This window comes from Balaenoptera physalus (assembly GCF_965194825.1).
Source record: "Balaenoptera physalus genome assembly, chromosome: 6".
Classification (NCBI taxonomy): domain Eukaryota; kingdom Metazoa; phylum Chordata; class Mammalia; order Artiodactyla; family Balaenopteridae; genus Balaenoptera; species Balaenoptera physalus.
In genome coordinates this window covers 86,469,802-86,481,940 of record NC_138885.1, presented here as the reverse complement: position 1 = coordinate 86,481,940, position 12,139 = coordinate 86,469,802, and positions in this window count along the sequence as shown.

The window sequence follows — 12,139 nt, the reverse complement described above, 5'->3', positions numbered from 1 at the left end:
TCCAGTGGTTAAGACTCGGTGCTTCCACTGCAGGGGCACAGGTTTGATCCCTGGTGGGGGAACTAAGATTCCCTCATGCCTCAAGGAGCGGCCAAAAAAAAAAAAAAAATTGACAAATTAAAATCCACCATGCAGCATTTGTTGTGAAAAACACTGATTGTGATCTCTGCTACATATCCTTTTCTTTCTTATATGAAACTCAGGTTTGAACAAACAACAAAAAAATAAAAATAAAAAAATAAAAGGGGAGCAAAATATACCACCCCAAAACATGTCTTTTTGGCATATTGATTATTTTAAACTAGTTATTTTTAAAAAGCAGCAGACATGACAGAAGCTCTGAAAACTGAGTAGAAGTTACCCTCTTCTAAGAAATATTTACATTAATCTGAGAAATCTCCATTTGTAGTGTCTCCCTCTCTATACCAGGAAGAGGAGAATATATAAACCTCTATAAACTGTTATCAATTGACTTAAATCTTGAATTCGAATAACAACCTTTTCTTGTTTACTGTGGTTTTCCTGGTAACCTCCTATATCTGACTCTCCAACCCCAACATCTTCTTGTGTCTTTACCTAAGATGGTATTTAAGGTGATGACTTGAGCCATTTAGGAGAGTTACTCAGTTTTCCTGGGTCTCTTCCATGTATACAGAGGGATGTTATTAACCTTTTCTTTGACTTTCTTCTTTTAATCTGTTTTACATCAATTTAATTATTAGACCAGAACCTGAAAGGGAAGAAGGGAAAATATTTCCTCCCTTTTAGGTTCTCAATTCCCAAAGCCGAAATGCGCAGTTGCTCAGTCATGGCTTGGAGGAAGATTCAAAGAAACAGCATTGAATCATTCTAATAACAATTTTAGAACAACATAAATATTTACTAAAATCTCTTGAAAATGAAAGTAATGATCATTTAAAACTTAGAAACACCTGAGAAACAATTATATTTCTTTCTTACCCTCATCTATGGATGCTACCAAGAAGATACCTCCCCCTCTTACCAATTTCCTAAAACACTTGCCTAAATCTAAGCCATGCTGATTCTTGTATTTCTTACATTCTGAATCTACTTAAATCACTTCCCAACAGTCACTTTGCTGCTCTCAATCTTTTTTCTGACTTACATCTCCCATCTGATGCAGCAAGGCATAGGAACTACTTCATAGTTACTGATAGCTCTCTGTTTTAGTTCTTGTTGCTAGAAAGTAGAGCATGGGAACTAAAACCACAAATGAAGAGGCAAGTTTAAGTATAAATGCCAAAAAGATGAAAAATGATAAACTATCCAGCATTATCTAGGGTCAGTGAAATCAGAACTCTGTATTATTTCTTAGAGGTCAGTTTGGTTCTACATATCATAAATCTTGAAAATGTGCATATCTTAATAATGAGTATTTTAAATCTTAGGAATTTATTTTAAGGAAATAATCATTGCTTACATTAGTAAAAATGGAAACAATCTAAATGTTCAGCAATACAAATACAAACATTTCCCCGTTTTTCGAAAGTTGGCTTTATACCACTTTGTTTTTATGAAAGACCTACGTTAGTAGCTGTTTTTGCTAACATAAAGAAATCTGAAGAGGATTTTTGCTTTTACAAGAAAAAGGCAAAAGTTGAAAACAGCCCTTATTTTGCAATGGAGCTGTTGCAGAGGCAACGGGAACCTGGAGCAGCAAGAATAGCGCCCCCAAGCGCCTTCCCCTGGAACTACACTCAGCATCGCAGCATCAAGATGCCATATGTCTGTGAGCATCTTTGCTTTATCTTGATTTATTTTGTGCATCTATTAGCCAGATGTGTCCTAAGTCAGCTGCCTCTTTCCTTTATGCTATTTTGGCTTATGAAAGTTTTCATAGGAACACTCTACTTTTGGATAGCCAGAGAAACCTGTAATTGATTCTTTGATGTGAAAGGACTAACTCAAAGTAGTTTTTTAAACTTATTTTACTCAAATAGATAACAAACATTAATACAATAATAAGATACGATAATTCAAAACACCAGTTTATTTAGGTTAATCACTATCAGTTGTTTGTGGATATGAACTAGTGGATTTCAGTGGTGCTGCTTGTTGATACACAGCCCTGGCAACTTTGAATCAGAGCAGTATTGACATGCTTTACAGCAACAACAGCAACAGCTATTTACCCTTCCCGTTTTATCTGACCTCTTCAGGAGGAATAACGGGTTCATATGCTGATGAAAACAGAAAAGAGATGGTCCCATTCGAAATGAAAGAATATAGGGGCATATTGTGCTGCATATTTCATTTTTTAAAAAGGGAAGGATTGAAAACTAAAGAAAGCAGTTATTAAACTACATTATTGAAGTTTTTTTCCAATGCATTGAAATAACTTTATGTGGGTTTTCTAAAAAACAGTATTATGTGTTATCATGGATTTAGACATTTAACTGGATTTAAAGTCATAGTTAGAATGTTAACTAGAGTGTTAACTGGATTTACAGGTGCCTATAAAGACCTGAGATTTGGACAGGTATTTTCCCTTGGAATGATTTTTTTTTTCTATTGGAGGTCACCCAACTTCCCTAGGTAACTAATTTTAAGGATTTACCATTTTTCAACTGTATTCACAAATAAAACAATTTAAATTTAGCTTAACACCAGAAATAAACAGATCATAAAAAAGAAAGCCTTCATGTGGCAAAGGCAAGAAATATTTGCCTTTCATAAAAAAGCTTTCTTCTTTTTGCAAACTTGAAACCACTGTAACTTTTGTTTTAACAGTGTTGACATTTTGAAGTTTTTTTCTAACTTAAAATGGTTTTGTTTTTCACCTATAAAATGGACCATTTAATTTTTAAGAATAAATTTCATTTTTAACATTCCAAATACAAGATCAATTGTTAATATATTGCATTAACATGATGCTTTGGAACTAGAAGGCTCCCAGTGTGCCCTACCACCTCGAATATCTAGTAAAACCTGCACCCACCTGAGAAATACAATAGTGTCCTAAACAGAGCACATTATAGTTATTAAGTCTGTTACACAGAATAATAATTACTTCTGTGATTTGTGAGAGAGCAAAGCTTTGAGTCCTTTTAAACCATTTCCTTTCTTCCTCCACCAAATTTTCTTCTAAAGTCAATTAGTACTTTTGCTTGACAAGGGATTAATGAGGGAAATTTCTTTCTAAAAGTCTTCTGCAGGGTTGACCGTTAGCGTAGCATTCTGCTTTTTTATTAACTTATTTTAAAAAATTAATGGTGTGTTTGCTGTGTAGTCAGGTGTAGGATTTTGATCAGCTGAGTAATACTGAAAAGGAAGGGTTTTATTAGAGCAAAGGTCAAGACAGTTAGGCAAGTTTTATCTTTATTGCACTTATAATTTCCTGTGTAGTCTAACTTTTCTATTATTTTAGAATAATGATGTTAACTGTCTTTATAAAATACATTACAAAGGCATTAAATCCATTACAGAAAGTTCAAACTTAGAGAAAATTGCCCCAAATTTCACCACTCAGAAATAATGGTTAACATTAACTAATTATAATTTCATATTTATTTGTGTGCATTATAATGAAAGAAAGCTAGACAAATAAAAGTTTTATAAAAATGAGATAATGGGATACATGCTGTTTAACAATAAAATTCATAAATTTTAATTTTACTTGAATTTAACAGAAGAAAATAAAATTGGTAAGCTATAGGAATTGCTAAGCTTGTTCTTCATCACAGAAATTATTAGTTCCTAAAAGATTTTCTTTTAAATTAAAGATTATTAGAGACATTGTGTTATCGTATTATCAAATTTTATGTCATTTATACAGTTTTGAAATGTAATTTGATCAGTTGGTTTAGTTTCAGTCGTATGTTCATATGCATTCAGTGCTATATTTCCTGAATTCCTTCATGTTTGGGAATGCCTGTATTCTAGAAGAACAACTTAGTGAGGTCTAAAATTCTTGATTTATGTTTTATTCACCTCAGAAATTTGTAAACATTGTTGCTCTGTTGTTTTTTGGCATTGCACATTGTTTGGAGTATTCTGGGGCCAGCTTAATTTTTTACTCGTTTAAGTAACTCATTTTTGTTTTGCCTACCTCAGTGTCTCAAGAAATATTTCTAATCTTGAGAATTCAGTATAATTCAGGATTTTTTAAAAAAAGATTAATAATTTATACTATATTAACTTTCCTGTAATATGCTGTGCCTTTCTATTAGCAGATTCAGGTTTTCCTTTACTGAATGAAACAAAATTTTATTATATATGTAAATACTTTTCCTGCTCCATATGAGTTCAGTATTTCAGGAAGGCTAAATAACTTTTGTTGAATCATCGTTGTCTGTTCCTCATGCTAATCCCTCCTCCCCCCCCAGTCAATAATCTTTTCTGTAATTGCATTTATCTTTCTGTCATTTTCCTCTGCTTTTTTCTGACATTAGATAATCTCAGTTTTACTTTTATGTCACTTACTTAGCTGACTTCCACTCAACTAACCTGTCTAGTCATCTGATATTCCATATACCATCTATAAAACATACCAACTGATACCTATCGCCTGTGGCTGGTCACCCGTGGCCCATGTATTCTGTTTTCACTAACTGGGTTGTGAGTTTGTCAAGACTAAGTTGTGTTTCGTCCCAAACATGTTTTTGCCAGGTGTGGAAGTTATGATTACATTATTTATTAAACATTAAAAAAATTCAGTTGGTATGATGTATAAGGAAGGGAGATGTTTCTATAAAACATAATTTGAATGCTTTTGCAAATTTTGATGAAGGCAAATTCCTGAAAAAAATATTGCTATGAAATCTGGTGTGACTGAGGCAGCAGTAGAAGAATGAAAACAGCTTAATAGATTCCTTTAGGATTCTGCACTCAGTTTGCTTCACAGTTGTTTTGAAGTTTTTGTTTCTCATTGGAAATTATCAATGATGAAAAAATTGAAGAGGAACTAATCTGTAGACCTATACCGGGGGAAAAAAATCCATGAACATACATCCAAATATAAGCAAATAAACATACATTTTTATGCTTGAAAGTAAAATGTTTAAATGTTTGTAGATGATAAATTATTTCTGCACTCCTGAAAATCATGGAATTAAATTGTATGTGTTCTAAATGAATTTTCTTCTTTAGTTCAGTATTACATTTAGGAGATTCCTTTATGTCGTTGGTTGTAGCTGGAGTTTTCATTGTTTTATAGAATTCCATGGACTCACTGTTTATCTGTTAGCTTCTTGTTCCCTCAGCAAGTTTGTTTTCTCTATTCCGTTCAGTTTCTTTAAGTCACAGTTTATTGGTGCTAGTGTGGTCATGGCCATATTTCCTCCTTATTTGCTTTTCTGGAGAATATCGAATGGAGATATCAAAATGAGGATCTCTAATTGTTTATCTTGCTCTGCTGAGAATAGGTGGTGATAGAGAGGAACACCCACATTTGATAGCTTTTCTCAACTTTTTCCCAGAGTGAAACCTCCTCTCTAATCTGCCTTCCTCCCCCCTCTCCCCAGTGGAGATTAGGAAGAGCCTGGAGATTGTGTTAATAAGGATTCTGAGGATTTTGTTCATTTACCTTCTTTCTTTCCTTGGTGAAAATTTTGGACAGGCGTGATGGGAACAAGGTTAGGAGTAGACTGAATTATATCAGAATCAAAGTCTGTGTCCTGAACTTTGTCTTGTTTGGTGTTTTATTGTTGCTGGTGCCTTGGTTGAGTCCCTCATTTTTAAATGAATAATGAACTTTGTTAAGTTTTGAGAGGAGATTCTCAGTCCAGTTTTATTTTGCCATCTTCCGTAGGATATTTTCCCTTAAGTATTTCCTATTACCTGATATCCCTGATTATCTTTGTTGCTCTTATATATCTAAAGTTCATATGTTATTTATATAATGAAAACTTTAATATTAACTTACCAGAGTGTTACTGTGAATCTTCTCTTATTAGCCATAGCTCAGAAGAGTTACCATATATAATCTTTTAATTAAGAAAATATCTTTAAAAATTCCAAAGGACAGTTTTGACTGTATCTATTAATCTTCATTTGGGATTCATGTTCCATATAAATGTTTTGTAATAGAATTCATAATAATAATGATCTGCTGCTTGCTGTGTGCCTGGGAATATGCTTTGAAGTTTATATGCCTCATTTTATTTAATTCTCTTATAAACTCTAAGAGACAGGCCCTAATGTAAAGATTGGGAAACTGAAGCTTAGAGAGAAGAGAGAAATAAGTTTCCCAGGGTCATACATGCCTTTAAATCTGGGTGTGGTCCCTTAGACTGAGCTCCTAATGACTGTGCTGTACACTTCTTTCAGCTTTAATTTTGGTAGTTAGCTGACTTTCTTAATACACTAGACTTTTCAAAACTCTGGGCAAAGAGCAAGTAAGTTTGATTCTTAAAGAAGTCAAGCAGTAAAATGAAAGTGTTTTAGGGCCAAGAAATTTCATCATTACTTTGGATTTTCTTCATGGGATGTTAAGTAGTAAATGGCCCAGATCTTGCCTGCATTGGTGCATGTACAGTAGTTTGCTATGATATTTAGTCACTTTCCTTGGTTGGAGAGGCTACGCTCTGAACCTGATCTTGGCTTTACAGTTTCTTTGTCCAGTGGAGACTGTGTAAGAGTCCTCTAAGTTTTTTCTTCTGCTGTGTGTCCTCTTCCTTATCTCTGCTTCAATTATCTAACCTTGCTATTCTCTAAATTTTGGGTCTCTCAGTCAATTCAGTGTGTAGGCCAAGGCAGATATTTTCTCTCTGAGCAAATCGGTTATTTCCTTCTCTTTCTACTTCTAGAGTAGTGACCCTCAGACTGGCACTTTCTTATGCCATACTGACTTTGCTGAAAAATGTATGAAGTAACAAATGTGCCCTAACATCCCCAGTTTTTCTTACTGCTTTTCCTATTTTCATTGCGTCATTGGGACCTGCATCTTAAGGTACAGGAAATACGTCAAATGTTTCATGGTTGCATAGTAAGAGTCACCATTGTCCTTGACTGGATGGTAAGGTGCCTACCTAGTGCTGTCCTACGTATAGTATTTATCCAGTTCCACATTTTAGGCCCATTATTAAGCAGTCCCCTACTTTAAAATATGTAATTTAGTAATACTCAAGATTTTCAATTCAAGTGATAAAAACAACTCTGAAAAATTTAAGCAAAAAGGATTTTATTAAAGAATACTGTGTAGCTCACAGAATCTATAGAAGGGCTTGATTTACATTCCACTGAACTGATCTCATGAAGACACTACTGCTGATGTAACCCTCAAGATATCAATATTGTCTCTGAAGACTGGATCTAGCTACTGTCCTTATTGCTCCCATCGCTGGAATAAATTCTGCATGTCACTATATATTGTTTGAGAATCTGGGGTGATTGCATTTGGGAGGCAAAATTTCCAGCATGTTACCTCTCAAAAAGAGGTATTCTCTTCTCAAAAAGAGAATACATCTATTCTCTTTAGATGTATTCTGAAAAATGGGAATTTCAAGTGTTCACCTACAAAGTGTCATAAGCAGGGGAGCTTTAGCTTGAAACAGAGGAAGAGGTATCTACAGGAGAATCACTTCACTCTTAGGGAAATCTGTAAATATAGTTAAGAGATAATATTCTTTTATTCTTACCCACTCACAAGTTACCAATATAAATTAGCCTTTCTTTTTTCTATTATCCATTTATAGGCTAACTTTCTTTCAATAATCATTTCCTCTGATTTCCATTTATCATTAATTTTTAACCCGATCTTCTTCCTAGGGTATTATTATCAGGTTCAGCAAGAAGACTTCCTTATAGCTGGCCAGCAGTATGAGTCTGGTCAGTGTTTTCCCCTTCATCCATTCCCAGTCATGTGGAGTAGTGTTGGATAAGTAAAAACTTACAGGACTGTCTTGTCTACTAGGTAGGAAAGAGGTATTAATTGTTAATCCCAGCTTAGACATGAGAGGAGAAAAACAACTTATACCATCATTCCTTTAGGAATTCCAACAGTAATATTTAGAGATACTGTAACTGTGTGATGTTTAGTAAGTAATCCTTACTTTGGAACTTGGAAACATAATTTAGGTCTTGGCACTACAAGAGCAAGCAAAGAAATAGAAAAATTTTTAGAAATAAGTAAGATGTTTAACTAAGTTCTAATGCCTTCCCTATTTCTTCTTCCCTATCTATCAATAGTGATAATATTTCAACAATCTATCGAGTAGTGATTCCACTTCCATGTGTATTAACAAACATTCATTTGATCTTGTAAGTCATTTCTTCAGTGTCTTACCCCTCCCCAAATCAGTAAGCAAGTACTGTAAGCACATGCTTTTTTTTTTGAATTGTGGTAAACACACATACACACACACACACAACAGGAGCTCTGTTCTCTTAACAAAATTTTAAGTGTACAGTACAGTATTTTTAACTATGACAATGGTGTTGTACAGCAGATCTCTAAAATGTTTTCGTCTTACATAACTGCAAGTTTGTACCCATTGAGCAACAACTTCTCATTTTCCCCTTCTCTTAGCCCCTGGCAACCACCAATTTACTTTCTGTTTCTGTGAGTTTAACTATTTAATATACCTCACATAAATGGAATCATGCAGTATTTATTTATGTGACTGGCTTATCTGACTTGGTGTAATGTTCTCAAGGCTCATCCATTTTATTGCATATGATAGGCTTTTTTTTTAATGGCTAAATTATATTCCATTGTATGTATATATGACATTTTATTTATCTTCTTCTGGAGGTTGAGAAGTCCCACAGTCTGCTGTATGCAAGCTGGAGACCCAGAAAAGCCAGTGGTATAATTCCAGTCTGAGTTTGAAGGTCCTGAGAACCCGGAGCTCTGATGGTATAAGTCCCAGTCTAAGGGCAGGAGAGGACTGATGTTTTAGCTCAAACAGTCAGAGAGAGGAAATCCGACCTTTCTCTCCCTTTTTGGTCTATGCAGTGTCTCATTGGATTGGATGACGTCTATTCACAGTGGCAAGGGCAATCTGCTTTACTTAGTCTACCAATTCAAATACTAATCTCTTTCAGAAAAACCCTTAGAGACACATCCAGATATAATATTTAACCAGATATCTGGGTATCCCTTAGTCCAGTCAAGTTGACACATGAAGTTAACTATCACATCCACTGATCTGTTGATAGATATTTAAGTTCTATACCAGAATTAACAGTGATTTATGCCCTACCATTACTATATTACAGTATTCTGTATTTGTCTGTATATTCACCTTTACCAATGAGATTTTTACCTTTGTATGCTTTCATGTTGTGTTTAGTGTCCTTTCATTTCAACTTGAGGGATCACTTTAGCATTTCTTGTCAGACAGGTCTAGTAGTGATATACTCCCTCAGCTTTTGTTTATCTGTGAAAGTTATTATTTCCCCCTCATTTTTGTAAGCTAGTTTTACCAGATATAGTATTCCTGGTTGGTAGTGTTTTTTCTTTCAGCCCTTGGAATATACCATTCCACTCCCTTCCGGTGTTCAAGGTTTTTGCTGAGAAATCCTCTGATAGTCTTATGGGGGTTCCTTTGTATGTGACAAGTTGCTATTCTCTTGCTGCTTTCAGAATTCTCTTTGTCTTTTAATTTTGACACTTTGATTATAACATGTCTTGGTGTGGATTTCTTTAGATTTATCATAATTGGAAACTTTTGGGTTTCTTGACTCTAGATGTCTATTTCCCTCCCCAAATATGGGAAGTTTTCAACTATTTTTTCTTGAAATAAGTTTTCTGTCCCTTTTCTCTCTCTGGAACTTCCATAATGGGTATACTTATCCATTTATTGATATCCCATAAAACCTTTAAGCTTTCTTCATTCTTTTCCATTCTTTCATATTGGTGCTCCTCTGACCGAATAATTTCAGATGACCTGTTTTTGACTTCATTCAGTCTTCTGCTTGATCAAGTCTGCTGCTGAATCCCTCTAGTGAACTTTTCAGTTCAGTTGTTGTATTTTTCAGCTCCAGCATTTCTGGGTTTTATTTTATTTTTATATTTTCTGTCTCATTGATGAAATACTGTTTTGTTCATACATCATTTTCCTGAGCTCATTGGCATTTTTATGATGGTGATTTTAAATTCTTTTTCAGGTAATTCTTATACTTCTGTTTATTAGGGTTGGTATCTGGAGATTTATTTTTTGTTTCTTTGTGCTGCGTTTCCTTGTTTTTTTGTGTGTTCCTTGACACTTTGTATTGGTATCTACATATATGAAATATAAGCCAACTCTCTCAACTTTATGGATTGGCATCATACAGAGGAAGATATTTACCAATAAACCCAGCTAGAGACTCTGGGGGCTTCTTAAACCTTTTCTGTGTGTGTATCTCCTCTAGCCTAATCAGAGGAATTAACAGTTTCTTTTTTCAGGAGTTCATAATCTCTTGCTACCTCTGGTGTCTGTCTGCTGGAGCAGCAGCACATTGCTCAACTCTTTTTTTCCCCAGCAGCCAGGTGTCTAGAATATGCCGGGGCTTATCAGTGCTTTGTGACAGGTGAGACTGAAACCATTGCCTTGGGCAGCGCCCCCCAAAAAGTCTGAATGTTGGATGTATGTTTCAGTCTTTTCTTTCTCTCTATAAAGAGAAGTTGGGAGCTGTGAGTTTTCCCAATTGTGTCCTGCTGAACTGGGGGCTGGGCTCTAGTGGTGAGTGCACAGTAGTCCAAATTGTAACCTTTCACTTGTTCTCAGTTGCCATCAGGCATCTAGAGTATGCTAGGTCCTATCAGTGTTCCAAGAGAGGGGATAAAGAAATTAGTCTTTTGGGCAGTGCCCCGAATAGCTGAAATGTTTGATGGATACTCCAACTCTTTCCCTTCCCAGGGAGAAGTTGGGATTTGGGCATTTTCACCTGCTGCACTGTTTTACACTGAGCCAGTGGGAGGGCCTATGACCAATAAATGTGCACTAGTCCAAACCATCACCTTTATTCTAGTGGTTCCCAACCTGAGGCCCTTTCCAGTTAGCACTCACGTTTAGGCAACACAAGAACCAGTCTCTTAGGCAGCCACCGGAAAAGTCAGAATGTTGGCTGTATGGTGCAATCCTGTCCTTCTCTCTCCAGGGAGAAACTGGGAGCTAAGTGGTTCCTTCTTGATCATGTAGTGCCATGCCAGGTGAGAGGGATTATGGCAAGAGGATTCTGCAAATTTTTCTACTAGCTTCATTGTGATTGATTCTGTGCTTGCCTGGGGTGTAGGAGTCTCTCAACTGGTCTCTGGATTTCTCACAAAGGGAATTGGTCCATGTATTGTTGAATCAATGTGTCCATGGAGGAAAGGAGGACTTGCTGCTTCCTGTTCTATCATTTTGCTGATGCTGTCCCTCTAGTGAGCACATATTTTAATGTACCTTCTGATTTCCATTCAGTTCACTAATTTGTACATGGTAAACTATGTGATAAGTTCATTGTAAGTTATGCATCTTAGCCCACTATTGTACTGCACTGGCATAAATGTGTCCTTCATCAGTAATATATGTGGGGCGGGGGTGGCAAACTGAAATCATGTATTTTTTCTCTAGACCTCTAACAGTGTTAGAGGCATTTGCTTCAGTGACCTGGTAGGTATATCCACGTCTAGAATGAATATTTGTCCTGGTCGAAACTCATCAGTATATACCTGGAGTCATGAATAATGTAATCCATTTGCCAGCTATGGGCTGGCCTGGATCCTCTCAATAGGCAGCCCATAGTCATTTTTAGTTTCTGATGCTACTATTAAAAAACAGAAAAAATTTTAATCACTTTTTGAGCTTCTAAGCTCATAGTAGGATACATCTATTTTTTGTTCATTGATTGAATGTCTCCACGACAACCGATTTTATGTACCTGAGAAACTACTTTCAAAGAGAAAACGGGGTATCTACTTGTTAGTTCCAGTACCCTTTTGAATTCAGGAGGTTTTTTTAAAAAAGGGAATCAACTTAGCCTACCTTCATCTGTTTCCTTTAGAAGGGCATAACATTTTTCATAACAAAGACTCCCACACTGAGGTTTCTCTTCTCTTCTAGTTATCCAAAACCTACTTCCTAGACTAAATTGCCAATCTATTAGGTTTTGCCTAAAAATTAGTATGAATCCTATACTATGTTACTTTTATTGTATAGCTCCCCAAGGAATACCCCTTTTAATTCTGCCCATTGAGTGGAATTGTATT